This window comes from Abramis brama (assembly GCF_963993115.1).
Source record: "Abramis brama genome assembly, chromosome: 10".
Lineage (NCBI taxonomy): Eukaryota > Metazoa > Chordata > Actinopteri > Cypriniformes > Leuciscidae > Abramis > Abramis brama.
In genome coordinates, this window is record NC_139972.1 from 29,387,308 (window position 1) to 29,404,504 (window position 17,197).

Sequence of the window (17,197 nt, forward strand, 5' to 3'; positions counted from 1 at the left end):
TATTTTTTCCATTAGAATTAATATATATATTTTTATTTTATTTATTTTATTTTATTTTTCAATAAATGCAACATTTCACATCAAAATAGAGTGCAGGCCTAAAAAAAATTTTTTTTCAAGTGAGAAGAGCGCCATCTAGTGGCTTCAAAATGTATTAATTTGTGTCATGTCCTATAACCGCCTATAGGCGGCCTATAGCTTTTTTATTTATTTATTTGATTTATTCCCATTCGGAAAGAAAAAAAAATATTACTAAGCAACCACTGAATGGAACAACACAAATTATATATCATTTTAAAGCTTAGGATCTCAGCTTTTTAATGCATCTAATTACATTTATTAACTCCTAACGAGTGCTGATTAATCCCTCTAAAACCGAGTGTACCGCCAGCAGGCGCCACCTAGCTGCGAAAATATTCTTTACCATATTTTTTAAAAATCTTGCCTTGATTAACACAAAGTTGATGTCATTTGAAAGCTTAGAGTCTGAACTTTACAGTGAATGTATCCACTTTGAAAAACTCTTAAGTATTGCTGAGTTATTTGCTGATAAATAGAATTTCTTTTTTTTTCATAATTATAAAATAATGTACTGCAATGTGTCAAAAACATCATACAGCTCATGAAACATTCTCAGATAATTGAAAATGGCACTTTATTTTTTACAGAATATTATTACAATTAAAATGAGCCCAAAATTAACATAATCTATTGCTTTTATGACAAGATATTCTTCATGGAGAAAAAATTGCCCATGAGGGGGTGTCAAAGACTGTACAAAAAGGCTATCTCTTTTCAAAATGCTGTAATTTTTGATTCCTTTATCCAAAAATTATTATTTTTTTATCCAGATGCAGCTAACATGTAGGGGGACTTCACTAAAAAAGAATTTTCCTCCTACCTTATTTCCTTCCTGAGTTATTCCATGACAAATAAGAAAGATATACAAAATCATAATGAAAATTATATATATATATTGTCTTTTATCCGCTGTTTCTTGGCAGGACAATGTCCAAATGTAATGTAATTTATATTTTCAAAAAATTTAAAAAGAGTTCTTTCAAACGATACCTACCTTTTGACTCTCCTTGCTATAGTTTTGGAGTTATTATGATTATATAATTTTTATATAGTTTGGGGCAAAATTTGCTGTTTCAGTCTTACCAGTTCATTTCTCTCTGTGTGTGTGTGTGTTTGTGTGTGTGGGTGTGTGTGTGGGGGGGGGAGGGTGTCTTATTTGCACTCTTGATGTTTTAGAGTGTCACCCCTTCATTGCTGTACAATTTTTTTCAGCACAGTGGCTGATCTGTAGCTTGTACCACCAAAAGTTTCTCTGAGTTTTCCTATTTTTTCGTATTTCCCATTCATTTCCTATGTCGCCCGTTTTCGGGCGGGAGGAAGCTAAGTGTGACTTTTTTTTTTACGACCCTTTAACATATCAGAATCATCTCCTTGATTTTCTTGTGTGTTCATATAGGTAATAAAACAAAAGTCACCAAGTTTCACCCCCATCCGATGAAGCAAAAAAATTAAACAATTCGAAACGTTCAAGTTTTTCGCCCGTTTTCGGGCGAAGAAGCCCAGGTAGCCTACATTTAGCACAATTTCCAAGTGAATAGATCTTGTTGATCTAAACTGATTGTTGATTCTCAGTCTAATGGTTGTTCGCTCCAAAACGTGTCAGCGTCATTTCATTGTATAAGTCATCACATGCACAATAGTCTGTTCAGTTGTCAAAATTAGTCAAGAACATAATACCATGAATACCATATGTGTGTGTGTGTGTGTGTGTGTGGGTATATATATATATATATATATATTATACCATATAATATTATTGGCCTATTGGCCACCAAAATGCCCCACCAGAGACAATAATATCTTGGACCATTGCTACACCACAACAAAGGATGCATATCGCTCCGTCGCCAGAGCAGCTCTAGGACTTTCCGATCACTGCCTGGTTCATCTTCTACCAACTTACAGGCAAAAACTTAAAACTGCTAAGCCAGTAATAAGGACTGTAAAGAGATGGACCAACGACACAGAGCAGGTCTTACAAGCCTGTTTTGAATGCACTGACTGGAGTGTTTTTGAAGCTGCTGCCAGCGATCTGGACGAGCTCACAGAGACTGTAACATCATACATCAGTTTCTGTGAGGATTTATGCATCCCTACCAGGACTTACTTATCATTCAACAATGATAAACCATGGTTCACACCAAAACTCAGACAGCTTCGTCTGGTCAAAGAAGATGCCTACAGGAGTGGGGATAGGATCTTGTATAATCAGGCCAGGAACACATTGACAAAGGAGATTGAAGTGGCTAAGAAGAGCTATGCCAAAAAGCTGGAAAACCAGTTTTCCTCCAACGACCCTGCATCAGTGTGGAAAGGCCTGAAAGACATTACCAACTACAAGACACCATCCCCCAGCACCGACAGCAACAAGCATCTTGCGAACGAGCTGAATGTCTTTTACTGTAGATTTGAGACCCCCGATCAGACACCCCACACCCGCCCTGACCATCTCTCTACACAGCCATCAACACCTCCAGCCATCCCCCTCCCCTCCCCCCCTGCACTTCAGATCAGTGAGGATAATGTGCGTCAGATCTTCAGGAAACAGAAGAGAAGGAAAGCACCAGGCCCAGACGGTGTTTCACCAACCTGTCTGAAAACCTGCGCTGACCAGCTGGCCTCTATCTTCTCACTGATCTTCAACAGATCACTGGAGCAGTGCAAAGTCCCTTTCTGCTTTAAACGCTCCACCATCATCCTAATCCCGAAGAAACCAAAGATCACAGGACTCAATGACTACAGACCTGTTGCCTTAACATCTGTGGCCATGAAGTCATTCGAAAGACTGGTGTTAGCATATCTGAAGGACATCACTGGACCCTTGCTGGACCCCCTGCAGTTTGCCTACAGAGCAAACCGGTCTGTGGATGATGCGGTCAATATGGGACTGCATTACACCCTGCAACATCTGGACAAACCAGGGACCTATGCAAGGATTCTGTTCGTGGACTTTAGTTCTGCCTTCAACACCATCGTCCCACCACTGCTCCAGACCAAACTGACCCAGCTCTCTGTCCCTAGCTCCGTCTGTCAATGGATCACCAGCTTTCTGACAGACAGACAACAGCTAGTCAGAATGGGCAAAATCACGTCCGACAGCCGCATCATCAGCACCGGTGCTCCACAGGGATGTGTTCTCTCACCACTGCTCTTCTCCCTGTACACAAATGACTGCACCTCTAAAGACCCCTCTGTCAAGCTCCTGAAGTTTGCGGACGACACTACTGTTATCGGACTCATCCGGAACGGTGACGAGTCTGCGTACAGACAGGAGGTGGAGCAGCTGGCTCTTTGGTGCAGTTATAACAACCTGGAGCTGAACACGCTCAAAACAGTGGAGATGATCGTGGACTTCAGGAGAAACCCCCCTGCACTCCCTTCACTCACCATCATGGACAGCACTGTGACTGCAGTAGAGTCATTCAGGTTCCTGGGCACCACCATCTCTCAGGATCTGAAGTGGGACACTCACATAGACTCTATTGTGAAGAAAGCCCAACAGAGACTGTACTTCCTGCGTCAGCTGAGGAAATTCAACCTGCCAGAGGAGCTGCTCGTACAGTTCTACTCAGCTGTCATCCAGTCCATCCTCTGCACTTCCATCACCGTCTGGTTTCGGCTCTGCTACCAAAACCGACCTCCGTAGACTACAGCGGATAGTTCGGACTGCTGAGCGAATCATTGGCACTACCCTTCCCACACTTAAAGAACTGTACTCATCCAGAGTGAGTAAAAGGGCTCGCAAAATCACTCTGGACCCGTCACACCCAGCACACTTTCTGTTTGAACTGTTACCGTCTGGTCGACGCTACAGAGCACCGAGCACAAAAACAACCAGACACAGGAAAAGTTTCTTTCCCCAGGCCATCTACCTCATGAACACTTAAATGTTCCCCTACTGTGGAACAAACATGTGCAATACTTCCCTCAGACATTTCATTATAGCACCTTATAACTTTATATATATTTATAATTTATAATTTTTTTTTATTTTATTTTATTTTTTTTATACCTATGTTACTTGTCACTTGTCTTGTCACTTTATATTGTATGTGTACTGGAAGCTACTGTCACCAAGACAAATTCCTTGTATGCGCAAGCATACTTGGCAATAAAGCTCTTTCTGATTTCTGATTTCTGATTTCTGAAAATGAGAGAGGTCTCGTAGGGCTACCACAATATGTCATTGTATGGGACAATGTGAATTTCCACCGTGGCCCGCTCATCAGGGCCTGGTTCACTATTCATCCAAGGATGGTCATGGTGTTCCTACCACCTTACTCTCCTTTCCTCAATCCTATTGAGGAGTATTTCTCCGCTTGGAGGTGGAGAGTGTATGAGCATCGGGCTCAAGATCAGAGGCCCATGCTCCATGCAATGGACGCTGCGTGTGAGGATATTACAGAAGCTCAATGTAGGGGATGGTTGCGACATGCGCGCCGTTTCTTCCCTCGTTGCATCGCAAGGGAGAATATACGCAGTGTTGTGGACGAGAATCTGTGGCCAGACAGACAGCAGCGTGTGGATGGCCAGGAGGGTGAGGATGGTGGCCAGTGAAGAACTGTTAGTTGTGAAACTCCAGCTTTATTTACAGCACTGTAGGCTGCATACAATTTTCATTGTTTTTTGTTTGTGTGTTTATATTACAGTATATTATGCTGTATACATTTTCTTTTTACTCTGATGTATGGAAGTTACTTTATGTCTGTGAATGATAATGGTTACAATTTCCTTGGCAGTATGAGTGCAATGTGTGATGTCAAACCTTGGAGGCTACTCTTACCCTAAAATCCTATTTCTTTTTTTCAGTTTTATACACAATTGTATTCTGTTAGCTAGACAAAAAACAGTACAGTAACCATTGTCAATGAAGCACTGGGCTAAGACTGAAAGGTGGACATGAGGGATATTTCAATGGTCCTCTGCCATAGTGACAAAACATCTAAACATTTTGACTTGCAGTGCTTACACAATGCCAAAGGGACAAAGCATTTTGGGGGCACTGACTGTTTAAATGAGAAGGAAATTTAGTTTTGACACATGAGTGAACTGTTTTGGGAGAGGTATGAGCTTTTGCAGGTGAACCATGGTGTTGTGCCGAACCATCCACGTTATTTTGGCAAAAGCACCAAGAGTGTTGAGAACGTCCGGTCTGTTTCAAGAAATGAGCCAAAGCAATTGAGAAGGATCTTTGCCATTTTCGTAGCACTGACTCTTTATATGGGAAACAAATTTAGTTTTGAAGCATGAGTGAACAGTTTTGGGAGAGATATGAGCTTTTGCAAGTGAGCTATAGTGTTTTGCTGAACTGTAAGACTGTTTTGCCAAATGATCTTAGTTTTGAGAATGTAATTTCTGTTTCAAGAAATGAGCCAAACCAATGGAGAAAAACTGTAATGTAGGCCAGAATTTGTGCATGCAACAAGTAAGATGTGTATTTGTTGTGGATGAGGTGACACGCGTGCATTCATAAGCTGTGTCCCAATGTGAAGGCTGCATCCTTCGAAGGACTGAAGACTTCAAGGATGCAGCCTATGCGTCCTCGAAGGACGTGTTGTGGCAAAAATATTCATTAAACAATCAATCACTGCGTAAGAGACACTCTGAAATTCAAATGATCATTAAAAAGTAGTTTATTCTTGCAAGAAGGCCCAGTTGCCACACAGAAGTCAAAAGTACAGTCTGTGAAACAAGTGCGACCAGGAAGGGAGGGCAGAGGAGTCTTTATACTGCTTTCAAGGTCTTCTGCTTACAGGCCCTTATCTAAACAAGGGAAGGTTTCTCTGCTAGTGATCTAATCCTGCTGAGTTTATTCTTACAAACTCACAAGTTCTAAATTGGACGGCCTCTGACCCTAGGGGACATAGGCACCTTTTCAATCTGCCTCCTCCTGACGTCTCACCTGTTTCCCAGTGTTTAAAAAAAACACACACACATTAGTCATATGTTGGCAGACCATGTACAGTCCAACAAAGAGTCATTTCAATGTCTTACTGAAAGTAAATGAAAATCAATACTGTAAATCAATGAAAATAAAAAATTGCCATAACAGACGCACCATGTAGCCTTCGTAGGATTTCCTAATTGCGCATCCAGGTGTTTCTGATCACCGCTCCTCAACGGTGTGAGAGGACAGCTGCCATCCTGATAATTCATTTGACATAGCCTAATTGAGTAAACAGCTATGGAGCCAGAATTGTCTATTGTCATTTTTTTTATTTTTTATTTTTTATTTATTTTACTGGAGGACATGGTGAGGATGTTTCAGCCCCGGCGCTGCTAGGTCATGTATTTTCGGTTTAGCCCTGTTTGAATATAAAACCAAACTGAATATAAAAAAGTCCAGTATTTCTCGCGCTCGTCATCGGCAACGTCACAGTTGCCAGGCGACAAGAACAATCCTCCGTAGACTAGACCGGTCCGAGCGCTTCAGATGCACCCTTTCATATGGGACGCAGTTAGTAACAATTTGTTACAGTTTTTCTCGATTGCTTAAACACTATAACCAGGCTTTTGAACTAAAATTTCAAAACCATAACGCCATTTATCAAAAAGCACACCCATTTCACTAAACTATAAACACTATTCCCTGTTTTGACACATGAGTCAGATTTGTTGAACTGTCACTGCAAAACTCTACACACAAATCCCTTCATTTCTCATTGCTTAGACCATGTTGTCATTTAGAAAGCACTAGCATTCAATATTGTTCACTCAAGTCAGCACAGCTTCAGCTCAGTTAGCACACAATTACCCAGGTGGAAACACTAAGAGTCAAAATTTAACACACATCAATCAGAACCTTCAATAGATAGATAAAAGGGCCCAAATCAGTTTATTGCGTTTTGGAACAATGGATCCAGAAAGACATGAAGGAAGAGGGATAAGAATGAGGAGGAGGAAGGGCAAGGGCAAGAAGACAAGCAGTCTCAGATGAAATTCAAGTCACTCTAGTTGCCCATGTCTTAGTCAATGGTATGACTATGAGGGAGGCTGGGGTACGAGTAAGGCCAAACTTGAGTCGCTTCACCGTCGCCTCGAGAACCTTCAGGGAGGAGTGGTGGCAAACAAAATTCTATCACTGAATAAGAGACAAACATTTCCAATAGTCTTTGATGAGGTGTATTTTCTTGCAAGAAAAGGCCAGTAGTCGTACAGTCACACAGAGTGGCTGCAGAGTGTGACAGTGAAGGGAGGGCATCCTTTCTCCTTTATAGTCTTGACTCCCAGAACGTTATCTTTCTAGGCAAATGATGGTATTTCAACCATATGTGGAACATACTTAGACTTGTTCATCATATTGTCTCCTTGAGTGGAGACCCTCCTGTCACGTCCCAACACTCTTTACCATTCCAATACAATTCCATATTAGAAAAGGTTTGTGTGTGTTCTTTTACTGTTGGTCACACACATCTTACTGTAAGTAAATATTTAAAAAAAATTAGAGGAGAGAGTAAAAAAAAAGAGTAAAAAAAAAAAAAAGAGTAAAACAGGACAAAAAAAATATTTTGTGTGTGTTTTCTGTGTATGAATAAAAATGTGCCAATGTATCCACTGGTTGTGTCTTTTGTGTTCATCATGTGAAAAGGTTTGTGTGAGGGGGAACCACAAGCAACATAACTTACCAGTTTTGGAAATGTTGTTTTGAATTTATTGCACCAGTGTGTTAGACTATGTTGTAGTGTATGTGATTTTGAGGGCTTGTGCGTCCAGTCTGAGGGCAAAGTTTGTTTTTTCAGCAAGAGTGAATGGTTTTGAGTGTATAGCTTCATTTTGACCTGAAAATACGATGTTTGGGGAATTGGGTGAGACGTTATGGATTTGTGTTTATAGTTTTGAGAATACGAGGCATAGTTTCAAGAAATGTGTTTAAGCAATCGAGAAAAACTGTAACAGTGGTTCAAAGCAATCGTATTCGTTGAGAGCAGCCGTGAGCAGGAGCCCTGTTGTCAGTCAGTCCGTTTGGATCACTGATCTATATAGATCAGTGGTTTGGATTCTTCGGAAATAACGCCCTTTTCAGTGAGCCTGGTTCGTCACAGCGGACATCATGCCAACCGATCACCGGCTGAGGTAAGAGTCTACATGTGAACGATATTTTATATTACATTTGTGTTAAATTTACGTTACAGTTTTCAAGCTAACGTTAGCATTTTAAATGTTCAGTTAACTGGCGAGAGCTGGAGGCAAAACACTGAAAATGTAGCATGCGTCTTTTTTTTTCCATCTGTTTTAAGAAAGATCAGTTGAACACACACCTCAAAAGACCTAAATCAAGCTTTCGTAGACTTGTTATACATATCAAAGTCCGTTTAATTGTGTATAAGATCTTTGTTAATACGCAATAGTATCTGTCAGTAAATCAATCTCTTAAATGACGGGACATTTTGAAACACTGTCTGGAAGCTGAAAACTCTTCTCTTAAAAAAATATTAACCACGTTTTTGGCGGATTTTTATTACAATTTTTAATAACCACAGTTATACTACAAATAGGCCTAACGTTTTTTTTTTTTTTTTAAACCATAGTTCATTTTCGTAAGGGTTAACATGGCTGTCAAGACCGTTAAGAAAACTAATTCAGTAAATACTGTACTTGTTGATGATACAGGAAAGCACATGAGACTAGAATAAGAACACCACATGATAAATTGCATATTCTGGCTGCATCTGCTTGCCAACACGTAGCTATAGAATGCATATATGTGCATATATTAGGCTTAAAGTAAGTTGAGGTTTTACATTGTCCTAGTTTAACATATTCTGACATGTGTAAATGTAATACTAAGTTGTAAATAATTTTTTTTTTTTTTTTTTTGTGATTTCAGTTCAAGTGGAAAGCAGAATGATCATGGCAAACAAGGTATGGGAAGAAGTAATTTAAAATATTGTAATGGCAGAGTCTTCTGATTCCATATGATTGCACTAAAAGTGGCAGAAAATTTCATTTGTTTTATACTATATTTTCCCATGTGAATATTCATTTGATCCTTGTGAGGCCACTGCACAAGGTTTGGTTTTGCTACAGTAAGACCACAATTGTGTTAGATTCCACCCATCTATATCTATCTATCTATCTATCTATCTATCTATCTATCTATCTATCTATCTATCTATCATCTATCTATCTATATATATAATTTTCTTTTTCTTTTTTTTTTGTATTGTAACTAGGCTTTGTCATTTAGAAACATGGGTTTTCCTATCACTTAGTGACATATATCTCTACCTTTCATTCCAGCCAGAGGATCTGACGGTTGCTGCTCGCATCTCAGCCTACCTGATGGAAAATTCTTGCTGGATGAATGACCTTCAACTCAACCTTGCCAAGACAAAACTGCTTATGGTTTCACTTTCACCCAAACCATGCAATCCTGCTGATTTGCCTTATACAACATCAGAAAGATCCGGCCCTTCCTATCGGAGCCACACAACTCCTTATCTAAGCTCTTGTTCTATCCAGACTGGACTATTGTAATGCTCTCCTGGCAGGCCTTCCAGCATCAGTCAAACCTCTGCAACTGATCCAGATGCTGCAGCAAGACCTAAACTCACTGCTTCAGATCTATGTGTCTCCAGAAGCTTGTGTTCTGAAAGTGAACGGCGCCTTGTGGTGCCATCATCCCAAAGAGACACAAAATCACTTTCACTGACCTTTACCTGGACTGTTCCCTGCTGGTGGGATGACCTGCCCAACTCAACACATTTTCAAGAAACCGCTAAAGATAAACACTTGACCCAATAATAATACTAAATCTTTGTTTTTAAAAAAACAACAACAATAATAATTGCTATGAGTACTGTGCTACACTAACTGGGACTTGTCACTGCACTTGTTGCTTCTATTGTTCTCTTAATTTTTAAGTCACTTTGGATAAAATGTAAATGTGTAAAATAAGTTATATTAGAGTATGGTTTTGAGTGTAGAGCTTCATTTTGACCTGAAAATAGGATGTTTGGGGAATTGGGTGAGACGTTATGGATTTGTGTTTATAGTTTTGAGAATACGAGGCATAGTTTCAAGAAATGTGTTTAAGCAATCGAGAAAAACTGTAATATTGTGACAATAGACCTACATTTTGTTACTTTAATTTTCGGAACTGCATATTTCGTTAAGTATTCACGTACAAATGTGAAGTAACCTACTGAAGTACTTTTTTCCCCTCACATATGATTTTACATTAAACTACACAAAAGTATATAATGTAACAACCTTGAAAATATTCAGAAGTAAAATGCAGTAGTAGCATAATATAAATACAAAACTATAATAAAAACCCTGACAAGGAGTTTTTTCCCCTGCAGAATACATACCTCTAGTTTTACTCTTGATACTAAAAACTTATTAAAAGTACTTTTTTCAGAAATTACTCTTTTTGAAAAAAAAAAAAAAAAACTCAGTGACATGGCAGCCATTGATTGAGTCAGCCCTGCAAACCTGTTGGTATACAACTTAGTGGATAGTGGAAATATGCACTCAAACACTCTGGAGACCATCACAGATGATGTCCCACCAGCAGAGAGGCCTTACCAGGGGCAGCCCATCCCGGTCCAGCAGCTCCAGGGTCTCCCTGCTCAGCTGAATAAAAGTCTACATCCTTTTTTTCTTATTTTATGTACTGTAAATGTTTGTTGATTTTGATATGTTTAACGTATGTTGTTAATAGTTGGAAAAAGTACTTTAACGTAGCCTGTGGAACAAATGATTTTAATTTACCAATTTTGTTTGAAAAAAAAAAAAAGGTATACAAGAGTTTGTTTCAAGTAGAAATTATGACTGTCAAAAAAATTAACAATGTCCAGAACAATTCATTCTCTTTTATTTACACATTTAAAGTTGCATAAAAATAATGTACAGATTTTGTCTTTCCTTTTAAAAAATAAGTGAAAAAAGTTAAACAGGAATATGTAGAAAAAATATATATATTTTCAATCATTCTCTCGAGAAGAGAAAACAGCCTGTCCATCCTCTCCCTACTCTCCTGTGCTCTCCTCGCCTCTGCCTTCGTGCTGGTGCTGCTAGCTCCTCCTCACCGTGGGCACCCACTGCTGAACTCGGCCCTGAGGACAAACCAGGGCCAAGTTTCAGCAGTGAGTTTCCCACTCACACCCTCACCTGTCCCAGGACACTTGCAATCCTAAGGGCAGAGCAAATGAACCATGGCTTGTTAACAACAACAGCACAATACATTTCAGCAAAGACGTGTGTATTAACTTTCTTACTTTGTATTTGTTTTTCTCCTGAATTGCTCTAAAAAAGTTTAACACAGGGGTGCAGTCTTAAGTGCATTGTTAACACTCCACCTCTGGAAAGATGAATGTGTATTTAAATTGGGTCATTTATGTAGAAGAAATGTTAAATTATTTTTGAATTTGGAGCTTTCTAGACTGAGAAAAGCCAGAAAATGTATTTTTGACTCATGTGGATGAAAGACAACAACTCCCAGAATGCACTTGCTTCGCTGCTCTACGAGGCCACTCCCAAGCCACGCCTACCGGTTAGAGAGCAGTTGTAAACAATAAAGCTAACTAGTCTCCGTGAGTCTGCCCAGGTTTTTGAGATCGCATCGCACAAAATGTCCGGGATTCGGCTTTTGCGTTCTACAGTCGCCATTCATTGTGTTTACTGTGGCGAGCAGGACGAGACTAGGGCCGCGGGAGAACGACGCGAGGCCGGTGGCGTGATTATTGATGACCGACACCTGTGAGGCACTGGTCTCGTATCTCTCACGGAGGAGCGGGTATTTTCTTAACAATGGTAAAACGCACATCAACCGATCACGCCACCGGCCTCGCGTCTTTCTCCCGCGGCCCTAGCCTCGTCCTGCTCGCCACAGTAAACATGATGAATGGCGACTGTAGAACGCAAAAGCCGGTGGTGTGATTACTGATGAGCGGCGCCTGTGAGACGCACCTGTCTCGTGGGCTATCTCTCATTGAGGAGGGGTATTTTCTTAGCAATGGTAAAACGCATATCAACCGATCACTTGTTTAGCGTTCATGTAAACACTACATTCAGATTCACCAATCGGAATGAATTCAGTTAGATTGAAACAAAAGGTGTGCATGTAAACAATGAATGGCGACCGTAGAAAGCAAAGCCGAATCCCGGACATTTTGGACGATCTCGACGGCCGGACATGCAGGTTTCTGTCGGTGAAATCAAACGCACTGGCACTGATCTGTGATAGGTCTGTTAGCGCATTAGGTCCAACCCCCTATGGGCGGGTTTGTAAGGGTGGGAACTAGTGCTTGTAGTCTTAACAGAAATCCCCCCCTCTTACACTTCCTCCGACAGTGACGCAAAATGACGATTTTTGCGTCATTGTAGGAGGAAGTGTAAAGAGGTAAATACAGATTTCTCTCGTCTCAGGGGAAAATGAGAAAATGTTGCACGACCATTCAATAGTATGACTGGGTTTCTAACATTGCAAAGCTTACAGTTTTTTTAAGTCGCTAACAAGCGTTTGTCCAACCAGTGTTCACATTTTCAAAACTCTAAACACAATTAGCACAGCATCGGTCTTTTGTGGCCATACCATTCACACATTTATTGTCGTTTTCACACAATATGCAGTCAGTGAACACATTTCCATAATGCTTAAATTTTCTTAACAGACAAGCTATACCTCCCAACAAAATTATGGATTGTTTTTGTAGTATTTACAAATGTTAACACACAACATCCCACAATAGCAAAAACAATATTCCAAACCTTAGATACAGTATGGACTGCATATATTTATTCACCATTTACATGAAACTTTTACCATTTTTGTAAATTTCATGATTTTAGCAAAATGTGATTTTGATTGCTAGCAAAATGTGTTGCTTTTGAACAATGTCATGAAGAAACAAGCTTTTCGAGTCCATATGCATCTTCCTGGAGTAATGATGCTGAAAATTCAGCTTTTCATCACAGGAATAAATTACATTTTACACAATTTATTACATGACATACATATTTTTAAACAGAAATCAGTTATTTCAAATTGTACTAATATTTTACAATATGAAAGTTTATAAAAACCTCTGCTTCTGCAATGATATCAGTTCAAAAACAATATATCAGTGAGAGAGTCAAGGAGCTACAACGACAATATGTCCAGGTATAGTGTACTGTATAATTCTAATATGAAATTCGAATTGTATTGGAATGGTAAAGAGTGTTGGGACGTGACAGGAGGGCCTCCACTCAAGGATACAATATGATGGATACGTCTAAGAATGTTCCACATATGGTTGAAATACCATCATTTGCCTAGAAAGATAACATTCTGGGAGTCAAGACTATAAAGGAGAAAGGATGCCCTCCCTTCACTGTCACACTCTGCAGCCACTCTGTGTGACTGTACGACTGCTGGCCTTTTCTTGCAAGAAAATAAACCTCATCAAAGACTATTGGAAATGTTTGTCTCTTATTCAGTGATAGAATTTTGTTTGCCACCACACCTCCTGAAGGTTCTCGAGGCGATGGTAAAGCGACTCAAATTTGGCCTAACTCGTAGCCGAGCCTCCCTCATAGTCATACCATTGACAAAGACATGGGCAACTAGAGTGGCTTGAATTTGGATTGGATTGATGTGTGTTAAATTTTGACTCTTAGTGTTTCCACTTGGGTAATTGTGTGCTAACTGAGCTGAAGCTGTGCTGACTTGAGTGAACAATTTTGAATGCTAGTGCTTTCTAAATGACAACATGGTCTAAGCAATGAGAAATGAAGGGATTTGTGTGTAGAGTTTTGCAGTGACAGTTCAACAAATCTGACTCGTGTCAAAACAGGGAATAGTGTTTACAGTTTAGTGAAATGGGTGTGCTTTTTGATAAATGGCGTTATGGTTTTGAAATTTTAGTTCAAAAGCCTGGTTATAGTGTTTAAGCAATCGAGAAAAACTGTAATACACAAGTGAGATATTACAAATATTACAAATAGGTCATTAAACTAATATTAGCACAAGTTTTGCCTCAAACTAGCTAAATGGAGCCACACAATGGTGACGAAGGAGTTAAGATGAAGTTTATAATAAACTTTAACTCTGGTTTCGCTAGCTATTTGAGTAAATGAAAGCATAATACTTACATTTAAATGTGAATTTGCTGTCCACCACCGATCTCTAGTCTCGACCGCCTTTAAAAATAAATAAATAAATGCTGTCGTCAACGGCGCGCAATGACTTATGGGGTAGAATAGGGTAGGATAGGCTGCTAAGGGTCCATTTATGGATGTGTTCCAGTCCACTTTTAGACACGCACTTGTGAACTTCAAGCACTTCCCCTCGGGGGAATTCCTGCCGCCATTTTTAAGTGTGTTCCACTTCGTGAAGTGGACGAGGGAAGTTTATATGTACAGACCCTCGTTCCCTCGATTTTGACCAAGGGAGCGAGTCTACTTCATATGTAGGAGAGACCGGGGACAGTTGCAACATGGGGATGGTTGCAACATGTCATTTTTCTCCAATCAGAAACAAGCTAGAGTGATGACACTCATACTGCACATGCACAGTTAGACCCTCCCCCCACCAAGAATACAGTAGACATATTCAACATCTGCTGCTGCATTTATTGAACAAAACTTGTTTTGGAGGTATGAAAGTAAAATTTTTCATGAGATTTATATTTTTGTCATACTGTCCTGACATTTTGTATGAATTAATCAAAACGTAATTTTTAATCAAAACAAAAAATTTGAATTATTGTTTTGTTGACTTCTAAGTGACATGGTTAGCATTTGTCAAAGTCAGTGTGTCTAGCAGGCATATGATTTCTGCCATGGCTGATAGGGTTGGGGACGGTTCCAACAAGTTATAAATTGCATGTTTAATAAAAGTTTGTTGCATTGCAAATTGTTCAATTCTTCCTGTCTGACAATGAAATATAGAGAGATTGAATAGCATCTGTAACACCTGCACACTGAATCTATGTAGGCCTATATTCTACACATAAACAAACAAAACTCAATAACTGTTATTTGATAAATATGACTAAATAAATAAATTATAGGCTACAATAATATTATTTAAATAAATAATACTATAATATTATAGTAGGCCTAAAACAGTTAATATTTTCAGAATTATATGCTCATTGAGACAAAAAGCTAAAATAAAAAAATTAGGTATTTTTAACGTGTTGCAACCGTCCCTGGGTCGGGGTCAGTTGCAACATCGGACTTCTTCCATTCAAATAAATACTGTGAACGATATGTCATATATAATCATCTTTAAATGGTATGGGTAATTAGCAGACAGATGCAAGTTTAATATATACAAATTTGGTTGGTCTAGTCCAAATAGTCTCTGAGTAACAGAGAAATGCAAAAAGTGTTGCAACTGTCCCCGGTCTCCCCTACACTTCAGGTACCTATACTGTATGTCCCACAATGCAGTACTATTGTGACGTCACCACAGATCTCGTCTAATCACCACCACAACAAACAGAGGGGGGCCAAGATGGCGTTCATCTGTGCAGACACGTTTTGAGCGTGTCGTCAGGCAACTAAGAGATTAACATGAAACTACTTCTGAAAACCCTGATAAATTTGATCGATTATTAGTTTAGTTGTTCTTCTTCTACTGTGTGGTTTGTCAGGCCCATATGGGTAAGAAAAGAAACAGATAAGACTCAGGTTAATACAGACATGGCGACTCACAAATGCAAAAGTGTCGATGAGATGGACACAGAAGAAGAATTTGCGACATCTTTTCCATGCACCGAGTAAAAGTCCACCGGGAAAAAAGGGGAAATTAAAGATGAACTTACATCGAAGTGTGACGGCACATTTCAGAGAGTTGAGTCCATGGAGAAGGTCTTGGAAAGTACGGCTTCTTCTATTACCTCTCTTTATCTACCACCGTAAGTGATCTGTTGCTGCATTGCAGCAAGAAAATAAGCAACTGAAGGAGGTGTGTATGGGGATGCAGAACTACAAAAGAAGATGGGATCTCAGGATTTACGGGGTAAAGGAAAGTTATCCGGACAAGGAGAGTAACACACGAGATATTGTTATCAAGATCCTCTCCAAAGTGTCTCCAAAGATCGCGCACAAACTTCCAGATGTCATGGATTCGGTTCATAGACTGGGACAGGGAAGAGGTGATGGTCACCCCAGAGTGATAATTATTCAGTTCGCCATGCGTCTTTATCGAGATACAGTGTGGAGAGATGCCAAAGACAACCACTATTTGAAGGAAAACGGGTTACACATCAAAGAAGATCTGTCTTCGGAAGAATGAGCCGCAAGAAAAAAAGCATGGCCACTGGTGAAACGTGCGAGAGAAGAGGGTAAGAAGGCCGGCTTTCGAGGAGGATTTGCCTACATTGAAGGGGTGCGCATCAGTGTTCCTGACATTACCTGAGCGGATGGTGCCCGTCAGCAGTTATGGATACATATCGGGGTCAACGCAAGTGTTGTGATTGATGTAATGTTTCATGCTTTCTCAGTTTTCAATTTCTCCAAAGGTACTTGTTCTATACTGGTTAATTAGTTAATTTTTTGTAACGGCTGATTACAAGTTTAGTAAGTTCAAATTAATTTCTTTAAATGTAAATGTAGTAGTATTCGTGGATACTGGAAATTTAACAACAGTCTACTTTCTGACAATTGTTTTGTGAAACAAGTTAAACTGATAACAAATATTTTTGAAAATAATCATTTAAATTTTGTCCAAAAGTGGGAGTTATTTAAGTTTAAAGTCAGTAATTGCTATGAGAAGAGGTAAAGCATTAAAGAAAATTAAACTTAGGAAGATTACAGAGATAACACAGCAACTTAATACTTTAATTAAACAAAATACTCTATCCGAAGATGACAAGTCTAAATCTTCTTAATTTAGAAATAGATAATCTATAGAATTAGCTAAAGGTGCTTATGTGAGATCAAGAGCCAAATGGTTTGAGGAAGGGGAAAGAAATACTAGTTATTTATTTTCTCTTGAAAAAAAAAGAAATTATACAAGAAACTCTATTTCATCTTTGACTATAAATGAAAGAATCTCTAATAATCCTTCAGATATAGCATCTTTTGTGTATTCCTTTTATGAAAAACTTTATACTTCCCATTCTGACAATGAAAAAATAAGCACTTATATACAAACAGTTAAACATTTTGTTCCAACAGT

The 17,197-nt window shown here is 39.2% G+C and overlaps 1 long non-coding RNA gene across 1 annotated transcript; it reads right to left on the reverse strand.

Annotated features, from left to right (window-relative positions):
• Nucleotides 1–10,883: 10,883 nt before the first annotated feature.
• On the reverse strand, nucleotides 10,884–14,931 carry LOC311091026. The gene is made up of 2 exons (XR_014607985.1): nucleotides 14,161–14,931; nucleotides 10,884–11,218 (listed from the first exon to the last, which is right to left on the reverse strand). It is a non-coding gene; the product is annotated as an uncharacterized lncRNA (long non-coding RNA).
• Nucleotides 14,932–17,197: the final 2,266 nt, after the last annotated feature.